The sequence below is a fragment of the Macaca fascicularis genome, chromosome 14, assembly GCF_037993035.2.
Source record: "Macaca fascicularis isolate 582-1 chromosome 14, T2T-MFA8v1.1".
In the NCBI taxonomy this organism is placed as follows: domain Eukaryota; kingdom Metazoa; phylum Chordata; class Mammalia; order Primates; family Cercopithecidae; genus Macaca; species Macaca fascicularis.
The window spans coordinates 133,135,570-133,148,114 of NC_088388.1; the positions used below are offsets into that span (position 1 = coordinate 133,135,570).

Sequence of the window (12,545 nt, forward strand, 5' to 3'; positions counted from 1 at the left end):
CTGTGACTCCTCAGCCATACTCAGGGGTCCCTATCCACCCCCTGGTCCGTCCGGGGTGTTCGTCAGACAGCTCTTTCCCTCAGGAGCAGAACAGTAATTGCTTTGCGACGTGAGTTGACCTGCCTCCTGAGGCTCTGGACCCGCCACCCTCCTCAGTTTTCTAGACACATCCCGGTAACCTGAGACTGTCCTGTTGTTTCTGTCTTAAATTCTGTTCTCCCCGTCACAAGCACATAATTAAGTGATTTTAACTACTCTGGACACCTAATTCACATGCAGACGAGCTTGTCCCCAGGACCATTTGTATATTTTAACAAGTAATTAGCAATGTTAATAGCTGCCTTTCCCCTCAGGAACCTTGATGTGTGTAAAGGAGGCTGACGGATCAGAATCAATCCCAACAGAAAGAGACTCGTTCCTTCCCCTTGCAGGCAGTTCGAGTCTTTCCCGGCGCTCCGCACTCATACTTCATTTCGTACTGTGAGTTTTTCCTCTGATACGTTTGAGTTACTCTAGCTGGTCGTTTGGTCCGCCCTGAGCCAGAAGACAGTCACTCGGGGCTGGTGTACAGGCTCTACTTTTGGGTCCTAGGAGTTACAGGAAAGCTCTGTGAAGCTGGTGGCCTGGCGAGGTGGGCCAAGGAGCCAGCACCGGGTCAGACGGCTCTCTGCTGCCACCCAGTCAAGGAGGTGAGTGCTGTGATGGCAGCTGGTGGGTCGCTGGTGGCGGTGGTGTTACGGCCAGCCAGGCGTGAGTCAAGGCGGTGTTGTATTGGAGGTGAAAGCCTGGGTTTGAGTCCTGATTTTGCGTCTCAGACCTTCAGTTCCTTCATGAGCTGGATTCCAAAATCACTGCTTCTCCAGGTGATGATGAAACTTCCTGAGGAAGCTGTGCTGAGTGCCCTGCACGATGTGTGACATGAGGACAGCAGTTTCTCTAGTCCCCTTGGGAGGAAGAAGCTCATTCTTACCCTATTCTGCCAACAGACGTCACCTGCTAGTGTCAGAGGAAAGTTTCTCTTGGCTATTGAAATGTCACCGTAGTATTTTTGACAGAGAAACACACCCCTCTGTTTTGACAGTGGCAGCGTGAGAAGGGCGGCTCCACTGCTGTGGAAACAGAGTCCAGCCTTTCATTATGGCAGGTTGGCTTGGGTCCCTGATGAAGGTAGTGCAAGGGCTGGAGGTGACTCTTCCATCACATTTCCATGAGAAAGTAAAACTTGAGATAATTACCTGGCTTTTCCCAAGTAATCAACCGCTTTGCAGGCCGTGGCTAAAACGTCTGAGTAGTTATAGCTGCCTCAACCAAGTAATCAACCGCTTTGCAGGCTGTGGCTAAAACGTCTGAGTAGTTATAGCTGCCTCAACCAAGTAATCAACCGCTTTGCAGGCTGTGGCTAAAATGTCTGAGTAGTTATAGCTGCCTCAACCAAGTAATCAACCGCTTTGCAGGCCGTGGCTAAAACGTCTGAGTAGTTATAGCTGCCTCAACGCTGCTTCTGAGGTTTGGCTTCTGAAAGAGATGCCACGAGGCTGTGCAAGGTGAGGCTGTGCACTCAGGTCCCGTCCCCTCGCCTGGAGAGCCACGATGGCAGGGGCGGGGCCTGCAGGTCCTCCTCCTGGGTGAGAAGCCTGGGGCCTGAGTTTCCAGTCTCAGACCCCGTGTGCTCCAGGCAGCGGTTTCCAGTCTCAGACCCCGTGTGCTCCAGGCAGCGGCTTCCAGTCTCAGACCCCGTGTGCTCCAGGCAGCGGCTTCCAGTCTCAGACCCCGTGTGCTCCAGGCAGCGGCTTCCAGTCTCAGACCCCGTGTGCTCCAGGCAGCGGCTTCCAGTCTCAGACCCCGTGTGCTCCAGGCAGCGGGTAGCAGAAACCTTCCGGACTTTTCTCCTTTCTCCTCTGCCATGCTGGATTTCTTCGTAACTACCTGCAATGTCAAGTGAAACAGGACCCAGCTGATTAACTCCTCTCCACAGAAATGCTTGGCAACAAAAGTCAATTCTGAGTAAGGCAAAGAAGGGAAATAGGAGCCTAAATCACAAGTGGCCTGACCCGTCTCACGTCATTCACCGCTTGTCGCTTGTGCTACTCAGTGTGCTTATGGGCTGGAGTTTGGGATCCGTGGGCTTTGTCCTCAGACTCCTCCCCGTGTGGGGGCTGGTGGTTCTGTGGACTCCAGGTCTCTGTGGTGGTTGCCCACTCCTCCTGGGGGCGCCATCTCAGTGCTACAGTCTTGCCAATGTGCCACAATGTTGCAGTCTTGTTGTTCAAGGTAGACTTGCAGTTCTTTGTCCCACGACCAAGAAAATTAAGGAGTGTAGACACCAAGGGTGAGGTTGGAGTGAGTTTAACGAGAGAAAGAAGGAAGCTCTCTGCTGTGGAGAGCGGACCGGAAAAAGGGTTGCCATTTATACAGTTGAATGCAAAGGCTTTTACAGAAAACTGAGGAGGGCTGGGCATCTCATGAACGTAAGGCACAAACTTCTCGTCACGTCACCCAATCCTCCTAAGGCACCTGTGGGCCCTTAGCTTGAGTTACTCCATATTGCTTTGTTCCCCTCACTGTGCACGTGTCAGAGGACAGAATTTTCCTTTGTGGGCGTGTCTGAGCAAGTCGCCTGTGTAGCCTTTCTTATCTGTGCAGCTGTGGCATGTCTTAGGCAAGCCCCAGTGTGCAAGTTCCTTTATTTGTGTCTGCAGCTTGATTTTCCAGGCCGTTCTTTTGTTTGAAATAATTCAACCAGGGACCCCCCACACCTGCCTGTCTAACAGGTTTCTTCCCTTTTCCTTCCTCAGGAGCCTGTGAGTTCCCTTGAGCAAACACTACTCCTAAAGAGTCTGCTCAGGACAGGGCAGGGGACACAGCCCCACCTCTCCACGGGGGATTGTGCAACCCTTTGCAGTTATCTTTAAATTCACTTCACTGCTTTTTTGAGAGAGTAACAGAAAAATAGTCACCATGAGGAGAGAAACCATGCAGTGTGACTGAGCCGTGGGCTGCTCCTTCAACTCTAAAACGTGTTGCTGTTTTCAGTCACGGATGGAATCTGACTGGAGATGCTCTGGGACATGCTTATGTCCTTGTCCTGAAGACCCTCACATGCCAGGGAGGGAGAGGGCACCTGACCACCGGCCAAGCTTCAGGGTGGACTGCAAAGGCTGGTATGGAGCCAAACCAGGGTTTCTAATTATTCTATGCTCTTAACTCCAACCAGAGATGTGAGGTTCCAAATTCTGCATCTGGCCCACATAATACCTCAAGGACAGATTCTTTGGGAAAGCTGCCCGTTCACCTAAGGCCGTCGTTCAACACATACTCGACCTCCCTGTGCCGTGGCTGTCTGTTCCTCCATAGGCTCTGGAAATGACCTCCTGCTGTGGCCTTGTCCTCTGCCTCCCCGCTGGACACCTGTCTGTATGGCCACAGGGCTGGGGGACCCTCCCACCTCTCTGAGCACCTGGTCACGGCCACCTCCTGTGACTGAGGATGTGCCCATCCCTGGAGCTGGGACGTCAGGGTGGGGAAGGCCACGTCCAGCTTGGGCTTGTGGGCCTCTGAGCCTGGGCCATCCTGGGGGCCTCTGAGAGCTGAGTGCTGTGGAGACCAAGTAGGAAGGATTTCTACATCCTGGAGGATATTACTTCATCTTTTAAACTCATCTTCAGCCCCGGTAATGCTGTTTTTTGAAGAAACATGCCTTTGGGAAGAAACAGAATTGAAAATGAAGATGCTCCTGCTTTAGGACTTCTAAAAGGGATGAAGCGTGAACGGAGAGGGGACACCCTGCAGAAACGAGCAGGCACAGGCGGAGGGTGGTTCTCCGAGGAGCGGGAGTGTCCTCTAGGGAGGGCGACCGCGGGAAAGCCAACGGTGCAGGCCACCAAGGCATCTGTTTCAGGCCACAAGAAGCCAGAGCCTTTCCTTGAAGTTTCATGTGCCCAGAATCCTCCTCTCTTGATGGATTCTTTTAAAAGTGCCAGAGCATCTGCAATTCTCTAGTTCCTGAAACAAAAATAGTCTCCAGTTCTCACTCCTCTCCTTGGAGATTTGCCCGTCACCACCCAAGCCCAAGGAGGCAAAGCCTCCCAGAGGACACACGGCTTATTACCAAGGCGAGAGAAGATGGTCTTGTGACAGTTCCAAGTTTTCCTCAAATCAGTCTCCCCGTCGCAGGGGGCAGGCGTCTCCCCAGCGTGTCCTGGGGGCGACCTTTCTTGCCTCACAAGGAGCAGGACTTGACTTCATCCAAATGCCTGACAAGCTTCTGCCTGGGGAACAGTCAGTTCAGTGGCCCTGAGGGTATCGGCTTCTTCTGCTTTTGCCTTTTATTTGCCCACAATCCTTCTCCTTACCTGATAGAATCTTCTAAAAGTTGTTGTGAGACTCTCAGACAGGCGCCTTTCCCACCGCTGGGCACCGGCCTCTTTGCTGTCAGGGAGGAGGTGAGAGTGGCTGCCGAGAGCCTCAAGCTAAGCCGCTCAGGAGGAGCTCGCATCCCTGCCGGGCTGTGCTGTGGACGGAACTCCTGCTCAGCCGCCTGTCCGGAGCTGGGGGAGGGTGTCACAAGGCACCACGAGCTGAGTGTGGACCTCCGCTCCCCAAACCTGGCCCTTTCAGCTGTCCCCTGGTAAAATGGAGGCCGTCAGCCTCATCCGTAATAGCTGCAGGAAGCCTAGGGCCGGCCCTTGACCTGTCTCTCCCTCACACTCACCTTCTTGAGCACCTCCGAGGCCATCTCATCCCACTCCTCCCCCAAGCTCAGTCTGCCTTCCTGCCAATGGGGCAGCGGCCTCTGCCGTCCCCTGGCCTGCATCCCCACTGGGGGTGACAGTTAGCCCGGCTCGTTTTATCCCTGTCTCAGCTTTCTATGGCACAGAGTGGCTTAACACAGCACAAAGAGGACAGTTCCGTCGTCAGAGTTGGACGTGGGTCTCATGGGCTGCAGTCAAGGTGCCCGCAGGGCCGCAGTCCTCCCTGAGGGTGCTGAGGGTCTGGTTCCTTGCTCTTTCTGCTCATTCAAGCCATGGGGGGAATTCAGTTTCTTGTTATAGGACTCAGGGCCTCTGACACACTCTTCTACCCTCCTCTTCCACCATCATGTGACTGCATCCTTGGCCCACCTGGGACATCCAGGAGCACCGCCATCTCCAGGGACTTTGCAGCACCTGCATGTGCACCACGCCTCACCATGGAAAGCAGTGTGTTCACAGGCCTGGGGATTAAGGTGGGGGCCTCTTCGGGGCGCCAATCTTTGGCCTGCTGCACCCACCTGGCTTCCACCCACCTGGGACTGAGAATGTGTTCATCCCTGGGGCCTGGACATTGGGTGGGGAAGGCCATGGCCGGCCTGGGTGTATGCACTGCACAGTGGCTTGCCTTTGTTCTGAGGACAAAGAAGCACATCAGTGGCTTGAGTGGTCCGGGAACATTCACTGCAACTGTACCATCCATGAGTTTCAGTACCAGCATCACTAGGGAAGGCCTGGGCTTAGGACCTCCGTATCTTCCTGGTGTAGACACAAAATCTGTGTTCGGGGGGCTGAGTCCTCCTCACTGGGGCCATCTGGCCCAGGGTGCAGCACACGGAGTGTGTCCACAGGGACACAACCTGAGTGAGGAAGCTCGAATCCTGGAAACCACGGAGCCTCTGTGGGGAGCGCAGGGAGAACTGGGGGCCAGAAAAGGGCCGGCCACGCATGCACACGTGTTTGTATGTGGGCTGTGTGTGTGCGTGGTGGGGCGCAGGGATGCTAAGAGACTCCCTGTGCTTCGTAGGCAATGCTTCCGGCAATTCTGAAATTTTCTGAGGTGAGTTCTGTGACAGCTTCTGCCTCACAAATGGAAACATGAGGCACGGGAGTTAGACAGTGTGTGCGGGGCTGAGGGCCGGTAGACACAGATCCAGGATCCAGCCTGGCTCCCGTTCCAGGGCCTTTACCGTTAGCCCTGCTCAGGCAGCGTCTGGACTGGGGCGGGTCAGGGAAGACCTGTTGGCAACAGGGAATCTCAGAGGAACTTGGCACTCGGGGAGTGCGGCCCAAACAGTGCCCCAAGAAGCAGCACATGGATGGACTGGGTGGGTCTAGAGACAGGGAGAGCTGTCTAGGTAGAAGCAGGATGCCCAGCACAGGGACGGGATGCAGTGGGGCACGGGGTGCTTCAAGCCGAGCGTCCCATGGATGAATTACCAGGCCAAAGTTTGGGTAGAGCACGGGGATGGTTGGTTCTGGAGCGTCCGAGTTCCCCACAGCCGCTGAACGGTTCCTCTCAGAGTCAGCACACTGAGTGCTGCCTTGTTGGGGAAGGTGAGGCAAGCCGTGGAGCTATGAATTTACCTGCGGTGTCTTCTTCCGTGTGCGAATTCCTTTTTATCATTTAATGCAAAGAATATCACAAGGAAATCAGGTAACCGGGGAGGCGAGCGGCAGTGCCTTAGGCAGCACGTGGCACCTCAAGGTGTCTGTACCCACTTCCCCAGCAACAGTAGCCCTGCGGATGGTGACCGGACAAACCCAGAGTTTTGGGAGTTCTATTGTTAAGACCACTGCAGTTAGAGCGTCACAGTCAGTGAAAGACTAGGAGGACACGTGTCCCCCCCTCGTTATGTCGGGGGAGAATTTCACTGTATCCTTCCCAGACAGCAGAGAGCTTCCTCTTTTGTAAAAGTGCGTATCAGGCAGAATCCAATTTTTCCTCTGTAGTAACACATTCCTCGTGTGTGGTGTTCTGCTACAGTCTAGTAACAATATGGTGGAGAGAAAGGAGGAAAATAGGCCAAGCCAAAGGATGTGCTAGTTATGCAATGGACTTAAATCCAGTTTAAGTTCAGCTTCCTCATCTGTAAAAGTGGGGCAAGAATTTGCCTTTTGATGTTGGGAGATCGAGTTCCTGGCTGAGGGAGGGTTTGGAAATTGCAGATCACTCACAAGTGTTGCTGCCGTTGGTGCTGGTGGTGTGGCCTCCAGAAAGCATGTGCTGAAAGGAGAAGTCCGTTTTCTGAAGCTCCCTCTGTCTCACAAGCTAAATTACTCCAGTGCCCAGAGCTCTCTGATAGAATCCTTCTCCAAATCAGAATCTTCGCTTCAGAATCACAGCGTTATCCTGAATGGCATTGCTTCCCAAGTGCCTGAGCGCAGGAACATGGTTGCTAAGGGCAACCCCGAGGAAGGGAGGCGTCCAGGGCCCTGACTGAGCAAGGAGGCGCCCATCTGACTCCCCTCAGCATGAAAAGCGTATTATGTTTCCTCCACCACCAGACGAGGGATCTGAGCCCATTTCTCCACTCACAGTCACAATGTTTGCTCTTGTGCATTCCCATACTAAGGTTTCCATATGTGGTCCTCATCACCATTATCATTAGCAGCAGCTACTGTAAATATTTTTCAATGCCCTAGTAGACGTCCAAGAGGCCAGTCAGTGATTCTTTGCCTTGCCTGCACGGCTAAAAGTACAAAACTCTACGCCACACACTTGGCCGATTGACTCGCAATAACTGCGGCGAAGTTGCAGATGTGATATTTCTTAAAAGCTCCCCCTGGTGATCCCAATAGGCAGCCAGTGCTGAAAACCATTTCACTGACTTTCAGAGGATACGAACAAACATAAAACACAAGAAAGAATCGCCATCCAACTGAGGAAAACGGAGCTGGTGTACGAGCATCATGAGCACACAGGGCAGCCGATGCCCAGTATCAAAGGCTGACATCAGTGGACAGAGTGAGGTCGTGCTGGGCACAGCGAGGTCAGAAGGTGGAACTGAGCTGAGAGCAGGGGCAGAGGCCCCCTTGACAAGGGATCCCATGAAGGTGTGAGATCGGAAGCACAGACTTTGGTGAAGACGGCAGCCTGGCCCTGCCTGCGAGGCGGAGGAAGGAGGGCATTCTGGAACTCAGATGTGGTCCCACGCTCTGAAGAGACGGGTGCGTCTCGCCTCTGGGGCTGTGTCGTTGGCCCCGCTCTGCCCTTGGTGTCTCCAGGAGTCCTGAGGGGATTGGTCGGTGTCACACCCTCCCAGCCCTGGAAGGGGGAGTGCAGAGGAAGAACTGGAGCAGGGCAGAGCTCAGAGCCTCTGCCGGTTCCTTCCATGGTCTCTGATCCTCTATGGTTTCTCTGGCACTTTATGCTTCACTCTGTAAGCATTTAAGGAAGGGTCTTTCTGAAAGTCTCGGTCTATTACAACTGTGCTGTAGAAAACCAAAGACAGGGCTGTTTGTTGACACCTGGGCCCTTGACATGGCCTCTGATCAGCATAATCTCAGGGGTCAACCAGCTGGTGGATGCAGGAATGAACAGGACAGAATTCTGGGGTGGAGGGGACCTAGAGAGGGCTGACTCTGACTGTTGCAGCCTTAGCTCGGTGTCGTTTCGGAATCCTTCTCATGTTGGGCCTTAGAGGACATGAGATTTTGCTTCAGTTCTAGCAGGACCTCTCGAACATCACCTGCATCAGGGTTGCCTGGAAGGTTCGTTAAACCACGCGTTGCTGAGTCCCATGCCCAGGCTTCTGACTTAGTGAGTTTGGGGTGAGGCCTGAGAATCTGCATTTCTATCAGTGCTCCCAGGTGTTGCTGACACTCATTTGAGAACTCCTTAAGAACCTCTAAGTTGCAGAGAACTTTCTGTTTCCATGTGTCAAGGTCGGAGGGTCCATCAGCATGGCAAGGGGAGGGGTAAAAGGAGAGGGAGGAAAAGCAAGAAGGGTAGGCTCAAGTCCCAGCCCTTCCCCCAGTTCCACGCATCCATCTGGTTCTTTCCCTTCCAGAGCCTCACCCTCCTCCTCCTGTGAGACAGGAATAGCAGCACCTGTCTGGCCGGTTCCCTGAGCTTTGTGAGTTAATGTGAGACAGTGTCGTGGGATGCTTTCCTGAGCCGTAAATGTCCGTGCAAAAGCCAACGGCCACTGTGAAGTCACTGCAGTTTTCCGTGCTTGCTCTCGGTCCCTGACCCTGTTCCCCTGCTAGCGACAGGTGCAGGGCACGTGCCTCTTTTGTGCACAGTGGGCCAGGCGGCGTCCTGAGTCCGCAGCACAGGCACGAGCAGTCTGTTCTCCAGGTTCAGCGGGAGCTTCTTTCCCAGGCCTGGCCCCAGAAGGTTCCCTGGGAGCCAGACTGCTCCACTTAAAGGTTGTGGCATCTGGAGGGTCCTCCAGCCAAGCTTCCAAGACAGCGGGTCAACACGAGACTGACGGAGGCGTAAGACCAGGTACCAGGTATCACTTTCACATCAGAAGAAACATTCCCCGTTTGCAGAGCATTGCCCTCAGGGCAGCCAGCCCAGGAAAAAATTATAAGCTCATTTAGGAAGCTCTGAAGAAATCACTAGAAGAGACAGTTGCAGAGGGGTGTGTAGAAGTCATTATTCATTGATTACCTACTACGCGCCACAAACCAAGCCAGGGCCTTCCACACACGTCACTCATCTGGCTCTCACTGCACGGCGTAGAGCTGAACAGCCACTCGTGACAGAGAAGAGAATGATGGGTGCAGCCAGTTTATGCAGCTTGCCCAGGACCTCAGAGTGAGGAAAGACCGCAGAATTTGTGGTGACAGCACCGGCCTCTCCGAGCCTGACATTGCACTCTGCCTTCCCCCACTTCCCCTCCAGGCCTGAGGGTTTGGGGCAGCTGCAGGGATTTGGGGGCTAATCATGGAGAGTCTGAGTAAACTCTAGCTGGTTTGGGTTTGGTGGGTATATTTATGTGGTTTGCAGGCATTCAAGTGTCGAGTATAGTAAAGACATATACGTCTAATGCAAATGATAGAGAAACTCTTAGATTGTGAGATCGTTAGTTAAGAACCATTTGGGGGAAGAGCATAAATATGAGTTGACTGAGTATGTTGACTAGGTATGTTGCTATCAACAAAGATCACATAAAACAAATTGCAAAGCGAGGGCACCCATGAGAAACCGGCAGGTGTGTGCCACCCACTCCGGTGGGACTGAGGACCCGGCACTGCACAGCGCTCGGCCCGTGCATGGCAGGAAGGTGATGGAGGCTTCCTCTAATTTCACAGCAATCTGAAAAATGTACGTCATTTAGTAATAATGAATTTATCAGACTCCAAAAAGTAAGTAAATTAACCATGCTAGAGCAAGGAGTATATCATCTTCTGTCCTTGTGGAAAATTATTTTACAAAATCATTGCTGTAGGATTAAGTAATCAAAGAGTATTTAGCCCAACAATCAAAAACGTTAGTAAAAAGGAATTATAGAATTGTGTCAGATACTTGATTAACTTAAGTAATGTTATTTTCTTGGTTTTATGAAGTTTCTTGGCCAGTTTTCTTAAATTAGTAATTAGTTGTGATTCTCTGCTCTAAATATACTTACTGCTATAAAACTAAATTTTTATTTATAATGTTTATTTTCCTTTTTGCCTGCCCTCCCTTCCTCCCTCCTTCCTTTGTTCCTTCCATCCCTCCTTCCCTCCTTCCTCCTTCTTTCCATCCTTCCTTTCTTTCTCCCTCCCTTCTTCTTTTCTCTTTCCTTCCCTCCTTCCTCCCTCCCTCCCTTCCTCCCTTTCTTCATGAAGGAAAGAAAGGGGCCACAAGCCAAGGCCTGTGGCAGCATCTAACAGCTGGAAAAGGCAAAGTAATGGGATCTCCTGGAGCCTCCGAGAGGAGCCAGCTCGGCAGACACCTTGACTGTAGCCCAGCAAGACCCATGTGAGGCTTCTGGCCTCTGTAACTTGATAATAAAGTTGTGTTTTAGGCACAACTAAATTTGTAGTTAGTTGTTACAGGCGAATGGCGAATATGGAGAGGGACTAACGAACTTCCATTGTATTAAACCACCGACAAGCAGAGTTGTTTGATAAAACAGTCAAGTCAACCTAAGTAAAACACTTAAGGACTAAGAAATAAAGTCCTCACTTGAGGATAGTGAGATCTGAGTGAGATCTGAGAGGAGTTAAACCACTTCCTTCTCGTGAGACCGACCCCTCTTGCAGACCTGCCTCTGGCCTGGTCCCATGGAGTCCCAGGCCCCAGTTCTCTGCTCTTTGGGTCACCTGTGGCCCAGCAGACTCTGGGCACAGCATTTCGGCAGCACAGCAATGCCTAACTTACTGCTCACTCTGGGAGCAAGCAAGCTGCAAGCTGTCAACGCTATGTCCCCCTAATGCTTCAATTGGTACTTACTCTAGTCAGTTCATTGCAAAGTCCCCACCTCTCCCAGATGTGCAGTGAAGGTGACCCGACAAGAGGGCCTGACGGTGGCCGAGCCACGTGATCATTAACGCCTCCTGCTTTCCTCTGCGCGCATTAATGTTTGCGTGTCTCCTGGAAACCTTTTTGGTTTTCAGTAATCAGCAGTTCTCCATCCCAGAACCCAGGAGATGATCAGTAATTAGTTGTTGAGTGAATGAATGACTGACTCAGAGATCTCGAAGGGTCAGATTTCACTGGGTTCAAGGGTGTGTAAAGAGGAGTACAAAGCAGCCTAGACATCCTGCCACAGACGTGTCAGAGTGGCTAGGAGCCTTGGCATGTGCCCAGGCTGGGGCCACCCCCCAGCTGTGGGAGTAGAAGGGGCCCAGCATGGCCAGGTGCTCTCGGTACCACCGTCCTCCACAAGGCCACGCCAGTGGGGGTTCAAGGCAGGGCTTCAGAGCCACACAGACCTGACACTCACATCCCACTCGACCACCCCTCACTAGATGGATGACTGAGTGAGCTGCATAGCTGCATAGCTTCTCCAGCATCCGGTCTCCTCGGATATAAAATGAAGATAATAATCACACCCACTTCCCTGGATTGTCGTGAGGATTAAATCAAGTGAATTGCTTGGCACAGTGCGTGGCAGACAGTAACGTCTCAATAAGTCTTCCCTGGCACTGCGGGCCCGTCCTTCCCCCACTGCAGCTCTACTCCTGCTTCAGACACACGCAGGGTGGGGAGGGGCCTTGGCCAGTGCAGAGTGTGGACTGAGGTCCACAACCATCGGGCCCGGGAGCACCAGTGGAGCCGGCTCTCCTGCCCCAGGCAGGGACTGTCCCCTGCACCACAGGCTTCCTCACCTGGTCAGGATGCCAGCAACCCTGCATGGCACAGCCAGGACAGTGAGGGCCATGGAGGGCCTGGCCTCGCATCCCTCGGAGCCTGCCTCAGGGTGGCCCTGTGTGCCTGTGTGACCCTGTGTCCCCTGTGTCCCCGTGTGCCCTGTGTGTCCCTGTGTCCCCTGTGTCCCCTGTGTGTCCTGTGTGTCCCCTGTGTGTCCCTGTGTCCCTTGTGTCCCCTGTGTGTCCCTGTGTGCCCTGTGTGCCCTGTGTGCCCTGTGTGTCCTGTGTGCCCCTGTGTCCCTGTGTGTCCCTGTGTCCCCTGTGTGTCCCCTGTGTGTCCCCTGTGTGTCCCTGTGTGTCCTGTGTGTCCCTGTGTCCCCTGTGTGCCCTGTGTGTCCCTGTGTCCCCTGTGTGCCCTGTGTCCCTTGTACGCCCATGTTCCCCAATGTCCCTTGTGTGCTCCTGTGTGCCCCTGTGTCCTCTGTGTGTCCCTGTGTGACCGGGCGTGCCCCCATGTGCCCCGTGTGCCCTGTGCACCCCTGTGTG

The 12,545-nt window shown here is 53.3% G+C and overlaps 1 long non-coding RNA gene across 1 annotated transcript; it reads left to right on the forward strand.

Annotated features, from left to right (window-relative positions):
* The first annotated feature begins 3,031 nt into the window (after positions 1-3,031).
* Positions 3,032-10,722, forward strand: LOC135967177 (uncharacterized). Its single transcript, XR_012422823.1, has 2 exons — positions 3,032-4,627; positions 10,533-10,722. It is a non-coding gene; the product is annotated as an uncharacterized lncRNA (long non-coding RNA).
* Positions 10,723-12,545: the final 1,823 nt, after the last annotated feature.